Here is a 15,521-nt window from a genome sequence, read left to right on the forward strand (position 1 = left end):
ATCCCTGTAGCTTTGGTTTTTGTCCTGAAAACAAGAGGGATGACATTACCCCTTCATCACTCTTGTGAAGATGAAATGAAGTCACTTGGCATAGCAGCTACCACAAAGTAAATTAGATAAATGATATCTATTACTACTCCCTCAGAAGGTGGTGGTGTCAATCTTTAACCCTCTGGTGAAGCTACTTGGTCCAATTTTTTTCTAGTGAAGAACCCTCTGGCAGGGTTGTGCATGATGAGATACAATACAAGTCTTGGTACAGAAAGGTTAGCACATCAGGGCAGCCCTAGGTGCCTGACACTGAGGCAGGGATGGAGGTGGTGGGAGAGGAAAAATTCTACCAGCCAGGAGAGGGAGTGAGGAAAGAAGTGGGTAGACACTGGCAGCTCTTAGACGGATGTGCCTAGGTCTTTGATCTTGTGGGTGACTGAAAACGCTTCCTGTAGGTCTGCATGAAGTAGATGTGCAAGTGTGGCTCTATAGTATATGTGATTGAACTTTGAACAAACACATTAGAACCCAGGCTGATGTTTGTGCAAATGAGAAAGAGTGACCTTTCTGGGAAATGCCACCCTGCCCAAGGCACGCAGCCTAATAAGCAAACTGGGGGTGAGGTCTCAGCCTCCTCTACCAGCAGCCCTTGTACAGTGCACAGACTGCTCAGCATCCTCAGTGGCCCTGGTGGAACTCTACTAATTCCAAGTTATCCTTGTTCAGGATGCCTCTTCCAGGACTGCCTTCAAACTCTGGAGAACTTTCCTTTACTATTCCCAACAGTACCAGGTCTTCAACTATTCAAGCTATATTTAATTTGGGAAACAGATTTTGATCCCAGAGATGGCAGCAATGAAAATGTGCCATTCAGATCTGCTGCTGCTGGGAGCATAACTGACTGATGGCCCCAGCTGCTGCCCTTGAGATCTACCATGCTTCCGCCTTGCAACTTCCAGACTAAGCATGGTGGGAAATAAAGGCAGGCCCATTTCAGAAAGACGTGGGACTCAAGACTTCCCCTTCAGTCTGGCTGAACATTTCTTATAACTTGGCTGCAGTCTGATATTCCTCCCACTCAGGCCTTCTTCCTTCCCTCTCTCCTTCCACAGGTCTCACACCTGCAACACAGTCTAAAGGCTCTTCCTGCCTTTCCTGCATCCTCCTTTTCCTTGCACATCTAATACATTCTTGGTATCTGATTCTCAGCAGATCCAGACTATACTCCCAGGTGCCATGAAAGGGGGGGGGTGTCAATCTGTTTAATACATATTTAGGGCAAATGCTAGAAGTGGCTATAAAATAAGATGAATTTTCTTGTGTAACCGATAAAAAGGGCTCACTGAATCTGGTTAACTACTGAATGAAATAAAATAATGCCATCCTCTATAGTTTGGCCTAAATGTGTACTTGTTCAGGGGCCTAGGGTAGATCTCCAAGTTATTCTTGGGAATGACCAATGAGATTACTCATATGTGCCTGTCTTGTTCTCATTCTGCTCTGGCTCCCACTTCTTCACACCTGCTGCAAAGCCACTGGGAAAAGTCCCATGACTGTCAGCACCCATCCTGAGAACACCAAGACCCAGCTGTGCTCTACATGCTCCAAATCTTCCATTCCTCTTGAACTTGAACAGGGGTGAGCCATATAAAGAGACCATGGGAGAAGATGGGGAAGGGTGGTTTCCTCTCCAACTCCATGCCAAAGTTTTTACTTGACTTACCTGTACACATCTCTTGTGGCTAAAGAAGGGAAGTTTCAACAGATTCTCCTACTCATTCCTTTTATTCACAAGGAGCTCAAAATCAGCCCAGCTAAAATTCTCTGTTTCCATCCCTATCCAGATTCTTTTGGCCCTCTCTAGGTAACAAACAACAAAACTGAACATGTGATGAAAATGAAATGATGTATTAACTCTATTTTCTTATTTTCTATATTACTGATGTTTGGGCATCTGGCATCATAGGAGTCTTGCCTATCCTGGAGAAACTGCCCCTCCCAAAACTTGAGAATTCCCAAAGATAGCAAATAACTCCCCTGAGAACATGTCTTTCACGTAGTATCTCCAAATTCTGGTCTCTAAAATGAAGACAATTGGTACAGAATTAAATCAATTGGGAAGGTGTACATGAGATATTCTGTAAACAAAAGAGGGCTATTCAAATATAACCAACCAACCAATCCAGAGCCCATACCTACCAACTAACTCCTTTACTGAGCTCTTGCAGGTTAAGCCACTATCCCCCTGCCCTTATCACTATAGGGCCTGCTACCTGGCAACTAGGGACAATCCCTACATGCCAGAGCCTGCCGAAATTCTTCAAACTAGCCAATCATAAACCTGCCTAGCCTGCTTACCCAGCCTTACCCATTTCTTTCCACAAAAAGACACACAATAAAGGCTCTTGCCCATGCTTTACCTTCATTCCTTCTGTCTTCTGAATGACCCTGGCTGGTACTTCCCCATGTGGTCCCATAAGGCATGGCATGCCCCTTCCTCTTGGAATTGTGAGTGACAAACGATCTTTCCAGCAGCCATCATCTCCTGATCTGTTGGCCTCACCATATCTAATAATAAAACCTACATTTTTTTTTTTTACAAAGGAGGGATATTGGGGAAGTTTTAATATGAGGGCATCTATATTAGTAACAGCCAACCTCCAACTTTTTGTTATCTTTGAATAGCCTTCTTATGTTTACAAAATACCTCTTGTACACCTTCCCAATTGTCTTAATTCTATCAGCAATCTATCATCTTCATTTTGGAGATAAAATTTGGAGATATTTGACCAATAGCAACATTACTGAAAGAAATGTATACTTTCTATAAGACTGTGTGTGAGGCACTAGGACAGAATGCAGAGCAGAGGCTGTGGTCTTGGTTTTTAAAAAGTCTCAAAACACATACCAATAAAAACAGTCACAGCCTGCAATACTTGCTGAACACATCCTACGTGCCAGGCACTAATATAGGTTATTTTCATATATTAACTCATTTAATCCTCATGTCAATGCCAAGGTTGACACCCAAGGTGACTACTATTATTTTCCCTCTTTTACAGACAATCTGCAATTAACAGGCTGAAAATTTATTTCTGTCATACAGTGTACATACTTATATGTATATATATATGTATTATACTGTGTATATACAGTATAAGAGTGGCAAATAACTTTAGAGACCAACCCTCCCCATTTTACAGATGAGCTAAATATGTTTATGTGTTCTACTCCACGTGGAAGTTTTGTTATTTTGGAGCACACTCCCCAGATAAAGTGTATGTACCCTGATTTTGCCAATAATGAGTCCCGATTCCTGTGACCTCGAGCCCAGCTATGACATATGGGGGAACTGACACCCACTATAATAAGCTCAGATCCTATAATCCATCACACATATTCTGAAAGCACTAAAGGGAAACATATTAAAATAACCAAACATACCTAGTATATGTCACAAGGCTTGCCTAAATATTTCCCATTTATGCTATTTTGAGAATTGGCTTCTAGCCCAGTTCTGACAACAGTGTTCAAGATTAAGTGGAAGGCCATCTGAGCATGGTAATTGAAAATACAATTTTCCCCCCAAAGGGTTATTAGTTATGAGTTTACTTTCTTGTGTGTGTGAGATCCCATTTGAGTATTTATGAAATATGGATTCTGCAATTGTCTCACTTACTGGAAAATAATATGTGTCCTATTAGGTTTCTAGAGGACAATGGCATGTCAACTTTAATCAGCCTTCCTTCAGAAGATTCTGCAGAAGTTAGGCACAGGAGCCCCTCCTTAAACTACCTCCCATAGCAACCGCCTCACTCTTGGCAAAGGCACACTTTGCTCTACTCAATCCTGGTGACGTCAGTCACATTAATAAGCTAAAGGTCCTAGACAACGGCAGTCACCACAGAGCCAACTCAAAGCCAGCTTGAGGGGCAGCAGGAGCTCAGGTCCTGGACACAGTCCCACCGTGTTTTTAGATTAAAGCCCTTGGCAGCATAACTCCATCTTTAGGCATAGCCCATCTTGGGATCAAATCCATTGGCCAATGACAACGTGATGCATTCATAGGGCTGGTCTGTCCTGAGTAAGACAGTAGTGAAATTTCAATGACTTGGATGAGCCCTGTCTTCCCTCCCACCCCTCCATGGTTCTGTACCATGTCTAAAACTTAAAGGAAAGGAGAATACTTAGGATATGATATTTTCCAAGACCGAACAGCTGGCTTAGATCTATCAAATTGCAGCTTTAAATTAATACACTCTATACTTCCCCTATAAATCAAGGAAAACAACAATGTACCAAATAACTGGAAAGAAGGTTTTTGAGTACTTTTAAATTGTGCCCAAAGATTTCTAATTCTAATTTTGAAAAAGGAAAGGATCAGGGCACCTGGGTGGCTCAGTCGTTAAGCGTCTGCCTTCGGCTTGGGTCATGATCCCAGGGTCCTGGGATCAAGCCCCGCATCGGGCTCCCTCCTCGGCGGGAAGCCTGCTTTCTCCCTCTCCCACTCCCCCTGCTTATGTTCCCTCTCTTGCTGTGTCTCTCTCTGTCAAATAAGTGAATAAAATCTTTAAAAAAAAGAAAAAGAAAAAGAAAAAGAAAAAGGAAAGGATCTTGGTCGAAAGTCACTGAGTGTGTACGCCAAGCAAATTCATTAGATTCCTTGGCATAATATTTGTGCTTTGGATTCTCCCAATGAAAATTATTAACTCTACTGCATCAAATAAAGTTATAACTTTGACTTCAGTCTTTAGCCATTCCATCACCCCTTCAGAAGCATTATATCATTTATTGTCATAATTCAGTGTGCTTTCGTGACCATGGGCTAAGTAACTAATCCAACTAGCTGTTCCTCTAGGTGTTCACTTCAATACTTTATCCATTTATTGGTTAGGCCAGAAACATTATAATACGTCTGTGACCAACATTATAATTGGTCAGCCCTCTACCTCCAGCCCAAACTTTGATCTGAATCCATAAGTTTAGGGGCTTGAAAATGAGGAAAATTCCAAGTAGGCCCAGAAAATATCATTTATTAAGTTCTTCAAAAGCTGTGTGTATCTAAAGGAGATCATCACAAGAACTGCTTTGCAGAAAACTGCTTGGCAGAATGGATCAATCAGCATGTCAACAATTCTTTACTGAAGCCCAACTGCATTCTCAGCACTAAGGTCCACACTAACTGAGAACAACATTGGAAAACAGGGAGTCAGTCACTCTTCATTGTAAACTTTTTTCCATTTTGCTTTGCTTTGTTTTTTAAATTATACAGACATGGCCAGAATTTGAACCTGCTTTGCCTGGCTCAAACCATGAATACTAACTGACTTAATTGGGAAGATATGCCAGATCCCAGATCTTTGTTGTCTATCTGCTTCTACTCCAAGAAAAGGCTGTGCTTCCTTACAGTGAGTGGCCCAACACAATGTGGCAATGACTTTCCTGCATTTTCTGGCATGGAAAACAGTATATATGGAAAATGTGTGTGTGTGTGTGTATGGGGTGTGTGTATGTGTCTATAATGGGTTTTTTCTCAAGTGATTTTTCTATCTTTGAGGTTTCAGGATAAAGGAGAATTAACCATTCCAGCTCTATTGATTTGCTAGGTTCTAGGATTCCTCTACCAATTGGGGCTTCAAGGTCTATTTCCAAAAAACTTTTTGTTGTTGTTGTTATTCTGCCAATGGGTTCAAAGCAATAAAACTGAATAGGAACATGTCCTTGAAACAGGAATTTGCTCTTTTACTCTTAATTCTACAGTTGTTGAGGATAAGGGTGTGGTGAATGGACAGTAAAGAAAGTTTGGCCTAAAAATGAGAAGACAGAGAGAAGGAAATATAATACTGATCTGGAAGTGGATTTAGATGAGGATTAGCAGCTGCCCTCTCTCCTTTGATAAAAGGGCTTAACTAACAGCAAGAGGAATTGAGGATATATCTTAGGAAAAACTTCCTGACTCATAAGTCTTGGCAATGTCTTACCAAAAAGGATTACCCAGTGTACCTCTGAATCTTTTTTTTTTAATGTGATGTTGTTTCTGTAAATATGGTGTTTTGCTGTTATTCAAAGTTTTAGACTTTTATATTTTTCTTCATTACTGAAGTAATGCACGTTTATTATAGAAAAAAAAGTGGAAACTACTGATAAGCCATGAGAAAAAATGATCTGGAATTCCACCACTCAGAGATAAACACTGTTATCATTCTAAGACATGTCTTTTTGGACATTTTTCTCAGGAAATTGGTTAAGAAAATACTGGTACAGTTATAACATGCAAATACTAAGAATGATACACACATGACCCACCCATCTTGGGCCCTGGCCTCCATGTTTATCCAAAATATGCTCTTTGGTTTCATCTCTGGCCTTGGCCTTGGCAAGTGAAAGAGGTGAATGGCAACTTCATCACCATCTGGCAACCTTGAACTCATGCATGTTCAGTAATGTAACGGTGGAACAGATTATCATCACATCTAGTTGGCAATAAAGTCAGTAACTTGAAGAAGACATTTACCAGATTTCAATTTGATAACTGAATAATCACCTAAAAATATACATAAGCATTTTAGGGGGGAGGAGAAAGATGGCGGAGAAGAGACCTAAATTTCATCTGGTCCCAGGAATTCAGTTAGATAGGGATCAAACCATTCTGAAGACCTACGAACTCAACAGGAGATTGAAGAAAAGAATAGCACCAACTCTCTGAACAGAAAAGCGACCACTTTCTGGAAGGTCTCTTCTGATTTATTTAGTGTGTATTTTTCTGAGGTCGTTGTTACCCTCTTATCATTTTGTTCTCTCATTCATCCATTCTCTTCTGGACAAAATGACAAGACGGAAAAAACCACCTCAACAAAAAGAACAAGAGGCAATACTGACTGCCAGGGAAATAATCGATATGGAGATTAGTAAGATGTCAGAACTATAGTTCAGAATGATGATTTTAAAGATACTAGCTGGGCTTGAAAAAAGCATGGAAGATATTAGAGAAGCCCTTTCCGGAGAAATAAAAGAATTAAAATCTAACCAAGTTGAAATCAAAAAGGCTATTAATGAGGTGCAATCAAAAATGGACGCTCTAGCTGCTAGGATAAATGAGGCAGAAGAGAGAATTAGTGATAGAGAAGACCAAATGATAGAAAATAAAAAGCTAAGAAAAAGAGAGATAAACAACTACTGGATCATGAGGGCAGAATTTGAGACATAAGTGATACCATAATATGAAACAATATTAGAATAATTGGGATCCCAGAAGAAGAAAGAGAGAGAGGGGCAGAAGGTATATTGGAGCAAATTATAGCAGAGAACTTCCCTAGTTTGGGGAAGGAAACAGGCATCAAAATCCAGGAGGCACAGAGAATCCCCCTCAAAATCAATAAAAATAGGTCAACACCCCGACATCTAATAGTAAAACTTACGAGTCTCAGAGACAAAGAGAAAATCCTGAAAGCAGCTTGGGACAAGAGGTCTGTAAACTACAATGGTAGAAACATTAGATTGGCAACAGACCTATCCACAGAGACCTGGCAGGCCAGAAAGGACTGGCATGATATATTCAGAGCACTAAATGAGAAAAATATGCAGCCAAGAATACTATATCCAGCTAGACTGTCATTGAAAATAGAAGGAGAGATAAAAAGCTTCCAGGACAAACAAAAACTAAGGGAATTTGCAAACACAAACCAGCCCTACAAGAAATCTTGAAAGGGGTCCTCTAATCAAAGAGAGAGCCTAAAAATAACATAGACCAGAAAGGAACACAGACAATATACAGTTACAATAAACTTACAGGCAATACAATGGCACTAAATTCATATCTTTCAAAAGTTACTCTGAATATAAATGGGCTAAATGCCCCAATCAAAAGACACAGCATATCAGATTGGATAAAAAAACAAGACCCATCGATATGCTGTCTGCAAGAAACTCATTTTAGACCCAAAGACACCCTCAGATTTAAAGTGAGGGGGTGGAAAACCATTTACCATGCTAATGGACACCAAAAGAAAGCTGGGGTGGCAAATCCTTCTATCAGACAAATTAGATTTTAACCGAAGACTATAATAAGAGATGAGGAAGGATACTACATCATACTTAAAGGATCTATCCAACAAGAAGATCTAACGATTGTAAATATCTATGCCCCTAACATGGGAGCAGCCAATTATATAAGCCAATTAATAACAAAAGCAAAAAAACACATTGACAACAATACAATAATAGTAGGGGACTTTAACACCCCCCTCACTGAAATGGACAGATCGTCTAAGCAAAAGATCAACAAGGAAATAAAGACTTTAAATGACACACTGGACCAAATGGACTTCACAGACATATTCAGAACATTCCATCCCAAACCAACGGAATACACATTCTTCTCTAGTGCCCATGGAACATTCTCCAGAATAGATCACATCCTAGGTCATAAATCAGGTCTCAACCGGTACCAAAAGACTGGGATCATTCCCTGCCTATTTTCAGACCACAATGCTTTGAAACTAGAAATCAATCACAAGAGGAAAGTCAGAAAGAACTCAAATACATGGAGGCTAAAGAACATCCTACTAAAGAATGAATGGGTCAACCAGGAAATTAAAGAAGAATTAAAAAAATTCATGGAAACAAATAAAAATGAAAACACAACTGTTCAAAATCTTTGGGATGTAGCAAAGGCAGTCCTAAGAGGAAAGTATTTAGCAATACAAGCCTTTCTCAAGAAACAAGAAAGGTCTCAAATATACAACCTAACCCTACACCTAAAGGAGCTGGAGAGAGAACAGCAAATAAAGCCTAAACCCAGCAGGAGAAGAAAAATAGTAAAGATCAGAGCAGAAATCAATGAAATAGAAGCCAAAAGAACAGTAGAACAGATCAACGAAACTAGGAGCTGGTTCTTTGAAAGAACGAACAAGATTGATAAACCCCTGGCCAGACCTATCAAAGAGAAAAGAGAAATGACCCAAATCAACAAAATCATGAATGAAAGAGGAGAGATCACAACCAACACCAAGGAAATACAAACAACTATAAGAACATATTATGAGGAACTATATGCCAGCAAATTAGATAATCTGGAAGAAATGGATGCATTCCTAGAGATGTATCCACTACCAAAACTGAACCAGGAAGAAATAGAAAACCTAAACAGACCTATAATCACTAAGGAAATTGAAGCAGTCATTGAAAATCTCTCAACAAACAAAAGCCCAGGGCCAGATGGCTTCCCAGGGGAATTCTACCAAACATTTAAAGAAGATTAATACCTATTCTTCTGAAACTGTTCCAAAAAATAGAAATGGAAGGAAAACTTCCAAACTCGTTTATGAGGCCACCATTACCTTGATCCCAAAACCAGACAAAGACCCCATCAAAAAGGAGAATTACAGACCAATATCCCTGATGAACATGGAGGCAAAAATTTTCACCAAAATACTAGCCAATAGGATCCAACAGTACATTAAAAGGATTATTCACCACGACCAAGTGGGATTTATCCCTGGGCTGCAAGGTTGGTTCAACATCCGCAAATCAATCAATGTGGTACAATACATTAATAAAAGAAAGAACAAGAACCATATTATCCTCTCAATAGATGCAGGAAAAGCATTTGACAAAGTACAGCATCCTTTCTTGATCAAAACTCTTCAGAGTATAGGGATAGAGGGTACATACCTCAAGATGATAAAAGCCATCTATGAAAAACCCACAGTGACTATCATTCTCAATGGGGAAAAACTGAGAGCTTTCCCCCTAAGGTCAGGAACATGGCAGGGATGTCCACTATCACCACTGCTATTCAACATAGTATTAGAAGTCCTAGCCACAGCAATCAGACAACAAAAAGAAATAAAAGGCATCCAAATTGGCAAAGAAGAAGTCAAACTCTCACTCTTTGCAGATGATATGATACTTTATGTGGAAAACCCCAAAGACTCCACCCCAAAACTGCTAGAACTCATACAGGAATTCAGTAAAGTGGCAGGATATAAAATCAATGCCCAGAAAGCAGTGCCATTCCTATACACCAACAACAAGACAGAAGAAAGAGAAATTAAGGAGTCGATCCCATTTACAATTACACCCAAAACCATAAGACACCTAGGAATAAATCTAACCAAAGAGGCAAAGGATCTTTACTCAGAAAACTATAAAATACTCATGAAAGAAATTGAGGAAGACACAAAGAAATGGAAAAACGTTCCATGCTCATGGATTGGAAGAACAAATATTGTGAATATGTTAATGCTACCTAGAGCAATCTACACATTCAATGCAATCCCTATCATTTTGAATGAAAGAGGAGAGATCACAACCAACACCAAGGAAATACATATTATGTATGCAACTTTTTTCAAAGAAATGGAACAAATAATCCTAAAATTTGTATGGAACCAGAAAAGACCCGAATAGCCAGAGGAATGTTGAAAAAGAAAAGCAAAGCTGGTGGCATCACAATTCCGGACTTCAAGCTGTATTACAAAGCTGTCATCAGCAAGACAGTATGGTACTGGCACAAAAACAGACACATAGATCAATGGAACAGAATAGAGAGCCCAGAAATGGACCCTCAACTCTATGGTCAACTCATCTTTGACAAAGCAGGAAAGAATGTCCAATGGAAAAAAGACAGTCTCTTCAACAATTGGTGTTGGGAAAATGGACAGCCACATGCAGAAGAATGAAACTGGACCATTTCCTTACACCACACACAAAAATAGATCAAAATGGTTGAAAGACCTCAATGTGAGACAGGAGTCCATCAAAATCCTAAAGGAGAACACAGGCAGCAACCTCTTCGACCTCAGCCGCAGCAACTTCTTCCTAGAAACATCGCCAAAGGCAAGGGAAGCAAGGGCAAAAAATGAACTATTGGGACTTCATCAAGATAAAAAGCTTTTGCACAGCAAAGGAAACAGTCAACAAAACCAAAAGACAACCGACAGTATGGGAGAAGATATTTGCAAATGACATGTCAGATCAAGGGCTAGTATCCAAAATCTATAAAGAATTTATCAAACTCAACACCCTAAGAACAAATGATCCAATCAAGAAATGGGCAGAAGACATGAACAGACATTTCTGCAAAGAAGACATCCAAATGGCCAACAGACAAATGAAAAAGTGCTCAACATCGCTCGGCATCAGGGAAATCCAAATCAAAACCTCAATGAGATACCCCCTCACACCAGTCAGAATGGCTAAAATTAACAAGTCAGGAAAGGACAGATGTTGGCGGGGATGCGGAGAAAGGGGAACCCTCCTACACTGTTGCTGGGAATGCAGGCTGGTGCAACCACTCTGGAAAACAGTATGGAGGTTCCTCAAAAAGTTGAAAATAGAGGTACCCTACGACCCAGCAATTGCATTACTGGGTATTTACCCCAAAGATACAAATGTAGTGATCCGAAGGGGTATGTGCACCCCGATGTTTATAGCAGCAATGCCCACAATAGCCAAACTATGGAAAGAGCCAAGATGTCCATCAACAGATGAATGGATAAAGAAGATGTGGTATATATATACAATGGAATATTACGCAGCCATCAAAAGGAATGAAATCTTGACATTTGCAATGACGTGGATAGAACTGGAGGGTATTATGCTGAGCAAAATAAGTCAATCAGAGAAAGACACGTATCATATGACCTCACTGATATGAGGAATTCTTTTTTTTTTTTAATTTTTTTTTTTAAAGATTTTACTTATTTATTTGAGAGAGAGAGAATGAGAGACAGAGAGCATGAGAGGGAGGAGGGTCAGAGGGAGAAGCAGACTCCCTGCCGAGCAGGGAGCCCGATGCGGGACTTGATCCCAGGACTCCAGGATCACGACCTGAGCCGAAGGCAGTCGCTTAACCAACTGAGCCACCCAGGCGCCCCAATATAAGGAATTCTTAGTCTCAGGAAACAAACTGAGGGTTGTTGGAGTGGTCGGGGGTGGGAGGGATGGGGTGCCTGGGTGATAGACACTGGGGAGGGTATGTGCTATGGTAGCGCTATGAATTGTGTAAGAGTGTTGAATCACAGACCTGTACCTCTGAAACAAATAATACATTATTTGTAAAAACAAAAAAAGAAGAAGAAGATAGCAGGAAGGGAAAAATGTAGGGGGCGGAGATCGGAGGGGGAGTCAAACCATGAGAGACTATGGACTGTGAAAAACAAACTGAGGGTTCCAGAGGGGAGGGGGGTAGGGGAATGGGTTAGCCTGGTGATGGGCATTAAAGAGGTCACGTACTGCATGGAGCACTGGGTGTTATACGCAAACAATGAATCATGGGAACACTACATCAAAAACGAATGATGTAATCTATGGTGATTAATATAACATAAAAAATTAAAAAAAAATAAGTCATATATCCATTAGGAAAATAAATAAATAAATAAAAATATACATAAGCATTTTAGATGTAACCTGGAGGGAAAATCTCTATATGTGCTTAATATTGAAATTCTAACAGCTGGAGTACAAATATTGCAATATTGCATACACACACAGAGGAGTAAAATGTTATATTTAAAAGTGATTAATGCTATTAGTTTTATGTACTAAAATGATTATTGAGGGGTGCCTGGGTGGCTCAGTCAGTTAAGCATCCAACTCTTGATCTCAGCTCAGGTCTTGATCTCAGGGTCGTGAGTTCAAGACCTGCTTGTGCTCCACCATGGACATGGAGCCTACTTAAAAATAAAAATAAAATAAAATGATTATTGAAACTTTCAAAAAGTTAAATAAGGGAACAGTTTGCAAATATAAAACTATTAATATAACACTAATATAGAATAAACTAATGCAAATATTAATAGAGAATGAATGAGAATTTTGGAAGATCATGATATCCTTTCTGAAACAAAGCATGTTTATGAAAATTCAAATAATAATATAAAGCAGATAGTATTCAGGTATTTAATTTTATTTGACCATGAATGTTTTACAAAAAAGTGCTGTTTTGGAATTCTTCATCTTTTTATAAGGTGAATTAAAATGATTATGCAAACTCCACCACCTTAAAATTTCACAATGAGAAGTTCCTAAATCATGGACCACACATCCATAATAAACCAACAAACCATCTTTTCCAGACATAATAAGAATATAAATCATAGAACAAGTTGTTAGAGAAAAATGGGCTCATATGATGCATTTTGTTTTCACTAATCCAATTTCAAAATTATAAACTTTTTAAGAATTCTCTAAGAAGGCAACTCTTTATAGTCTTTTAGCTTAGAGAAGCTATCATTTTAAATAAAAAGCCTATTGAAATTATTGCTATAGCTACCAGTCCTTTAAGGCAGTCAAAGATTTTTGAGATTTGCCAAAGTTATGAATCTTGGATAAAAAGTTCTTCTAGAAAACACACTGTTGAAACCTTTACCTGAATGACACTCTGCTGTGCACAATGGCTGGTGACATTATTAAATGTGCCAGCTGAAAGTGTCTCTCTCTTTGGTATTAAAATATGCAGAATAGCAGCTGGAAGAACTGTCTAGCAGTTGCCAGCTCTGAGAAACTAGTATTATGTTCCTAGAGTATAACAAATTTTGAGTTTTTGACTGTTAAATATTAAAAAGAAAACTATGATAATAATTTAAATATCTGCATCCAATTTTAGGTTTCTTACAGTCCAGAAATTCTTTCAGTGACTGTGATACAGAGACTACAGCCTTTGCCTCATCAGAATATTTTCATCCTCAGCCATTTGCTATTTAGAATTGCAATCAGTGTGTCCCGAACATGTAAGTATTACATGTTTGAGACAGAGAGATGTGTGTCTGTTAGGATGTTTTCAGCTGCATGAAACAGACATCCCTACACAAATTAGCTTTTAACAAGTGAACATGGGGGGCACGTGGGTGGCTCAGTCAGTTGGGCATCCAACTCTTGATTTCGGCTCAGGTCATGATTTCAGGGTTTTCAGACTGAGCCCTGTGTTGGACTCTGTGCTGGGTGTGGAGCCTGCTTAAGATTCTCTCTCTCCCTCTGCCCCTCCCTCCTTCCCACTCCCCTCCCATCCCTCTCTGTTTCTCTCTCTTAAAAAAAAAAAAAGTGAGCATGGGAAGGGAAATTTACTGGGTCACAAATCTGAAGAGTCTGAGGTGGTCCATAATATTGCTTCAGACAAAGCTTTATCCAGGGCTCAAGGATGTGAAGAGAACCTGGTTTTTCTCTCACCATTTCCTATCTCTACTTCTTAGCTCCCTTAGCTCCATCTTGTTTCCTTCCTTATAATGCAAAGATGGCTTCCAACAGTCCCTGAAGCCACTTGCTCTACATTAGCAAACAGATAAGAAGCCAGTTCGTCTGTCCCAACAGTTTCCAGCAAAAGTCATGAAGTACACCCCACTAGATGTATGCTCACATGACATGTTCACCTCTGCAACATCACTGTGGTCAGGAGGATACCACATGATTATTTGCTTAAATCAACCAGCTTCTATCCCTGGAGGTGGGAAAAGGTCAAACCAAAGTGGTAGTTTCCAAAGGAGTTGTGGGATGTCATTACCAATAATTAGGAGAGATTGATGTTGGCCAGCAAACAAGAGGTGCTAATAACAACATGGAACGATGCTTTCCACTGTTATGATTATAAGTGATTATATATAAAGCATGATCCCAATTTTGATGTATACATTTCTATGCAAATGTCTTTTAACTTCATTTATTTAACAAATTCTTTCTCTTTGGTTTTATAGCTATACCATTTCACTATTAGAATCAATACCTCAGCTAGCACAATTCAGCTAGCACACAAATTCTTGCATGTGTATAAGATGATCTTCAAATAAATTCCTAAAAATTCATTTGTTGAGTCAAAAGATATACACCAGTTAGGGTTTTTACACATCTTGCCAGATTGCCTTCCCCAAAAGTGATACTTCCGGCAGCAGGGTACAGCAATGCCAGCTTCCCATAACCTACCTCACCAACAAATAATTCAAGGACAAAAATACCATCTCATTGTTGAAATATCAAACTGTTTGAGCACTACTAAAGATGGAATTATTCTGATATCAGTTATCCAATGATATTTAATTTTTTATCTATTAATATTTAATTAGCTATCTGCTGATATCCTGGCTCATTTCTCAATTGGCTGATTATCTTTACATACTAAAAATAGTAAACTCTGTCTGTCATAAGTTGTAATTTTTTTCTCACTTGTCATTTTCTTTTTGGTTTTGTTTTTGGTAGGGTTTAGTTGTTGCTTTTCTATATAGAAGTTCTACATTTTGACATAATCAAAATAACAATATATTTCTTTTAAGATTGCTATCTTAAATGTCCTTTTGAGAAAGAACCTTTCTCATCCCAATTACTTCAATTTTTAATTATATTTTCTTCTAGCATATTCATTGTTTCATATTTTACTTTTAAATCTTTAAAATTTACTTTGTTGTAATATATGAGGTCAGGCTATAACTTTACTTTTTCTAAGTGGCTAAACAGGATTCCTAATGTAGATGTTATGTAGGCTGGTGATTAAGAACACCGGCTTTGAAGCTAGACCACTGGGTTCATGACCTTCAAAA

Source organism: Mirounga angustirostris, unplaced genomic scaffold, assembly GCF_029215605.1.
Source record: "Mirounga angustirostris isolate CCGP_5_RB_7025 unplaced genomic scaffold, mMirAng1.0.hap1 SCAF_7, whole genome shotgun sequence".
In the NCBI taxonomy this organism is placed as follows: Eukaryota; Metazoa; Chordata; class Mammalia; order Carnivora; family Phocidae; genus Mirounga; species Mirounga angustirostris.